We start from the raw sequence: 1,806 nt of genomic DNA on the forward strand, positions 1-1,806 counted from the left end.
TTTGCCACAATAATTGCGTTGCGCTTAGAGGTCGTTTGAACAGATTACCTACATTAATGAATTTATAATGATTTTTTTTTTTTCATAATAATTGTTAACTTTTTATCTACTTATTAATTCTGAGTCTAAATAAAAACAACAAGTTTAAAGTACAATAATATTTATATCCATCGGATCGAACAATCTAATATCAGTAAATTTATCGAGTAGGGGCGAACGATATTCGTTCAATGACGTTATTCATATTTCTAATAATTACTGTACGTCGCACATAAATATAGATTTATTTTACAAAGAGCTCTAGTGTTTGTTGATCTATCATTCTAACCTTTCATTACTTGGGCGAAACTGTACAAGAAACTTACATTCACAGTTTTTAATAGTCAATAAACATTTAATATTAATTAATTTAAATACATACTAATTTTATATCAAGTCAAAAAAAAACAGTTTAATTCTTATTCAATTTGTGTTTGTGACAATTCATTTTACAACTAATCAAGTGAGTAATATTATAATAATTATAAATAAGTAAGTTATTATTAATATGATGTGAAGGGTATAAGTAATAAACATAGATTACAGATAATATGTGTTGTAACGATCAAAATCAAACCGTCGATAATCACATTCACAGTTTACGTTTATTAAAGTTATATAAATTATTTACAGAAATCATACAGAAGATCACGCTGCCATACAATATGATTCCAAACATAAAGTTAATATGTATGTTTTTTTTTTTTTTTTAATAATAAGTTATGTTTTAAATATTAATATGATTGATTATAATTAAATATGCTTAATTAATTTCCAAATTTCAGTGAAATAAAAATCAAATGAATAATAAAACATGAAATAATATAATATTTAATATTAAATTTAATTTAAAAATATTAATTCAGTATTTTATGATGTGTTAATATATTTATAATAGGTACTATGATTAATAATATGTGTTATGTATTTACAGGTAGAAAATTATTAATACAATAATTATATTTGATTTTGATTTCACAAATTAACGGTTAAGTTAAATAAACAGTTTAAATCTTAATTAATTGGTGTTTGTATCAATTCATTTTTCAACTACTATCTATTCAACGTAAACGTACAATTTAAGATGTGTACAGTAATCATAAACAGATAAACAGATAAACAAATTAAATCTTATCAATAATAAGACTAGTTATTTATATTATTTTAATTTACAAGTTGTATCACACTAATATTTATACTATTTGCATGATTATAATATTATGAAAAAATTAAAAAAATTAAAAAAAACATAGTATTTATTCAGTTATCATTTATGATTATTTATAATATTTATATTATTAACATTGTTTTTTAAATAAAGTTATATATATTTGGCAAATGTGTTGTATAAAAAAATGATGATATTGTTTTGCATAATCAAATTCATAAATAAAGAACCATGATACATGTATTATTATATTTTTGAAATAAAAAGACGAAATAATGAAAAAAAAAAAAACGCAAAGATGAAATTTAAAAAATAAAATAAAACAATATTAATTATTAAAGATATATTATAATATACAACTTAATTAAACATTAATGATTCTTTTTTTTTTCAAAATATAATACATTATAATATACAAATAAGAAGTAAAAATTATAATTAATATAATATCAATGTCATACAATTTAGTAAAATAAAAATGGGTAACTAAAATGTAATAAATCAAATCATGATTATTTGGTTTTTCATTGATTGATTATGTCGGGCTTTAATGCAATGTCTGCAAACTTTCTATGGTGTATTTTGTTTGTAAACCGAGT

This window comes from Acyrthosiphon pisum, chromosome X, assembly GCF_005508785.2.
Source record: "Acyrthosiphon pisum isolate AL4f chromosome X, pea_aphid_22Mar2018_4r6ur, whole genome shotgun sequence".
In the NCBI taxonomy this organism is placed as follows: Eukaryota; Metazoa; Arthropoda; class Insecta; order Hemiptera; family Aphididae; genus Acyrthosiphon; species Acyrthosiphon pisum.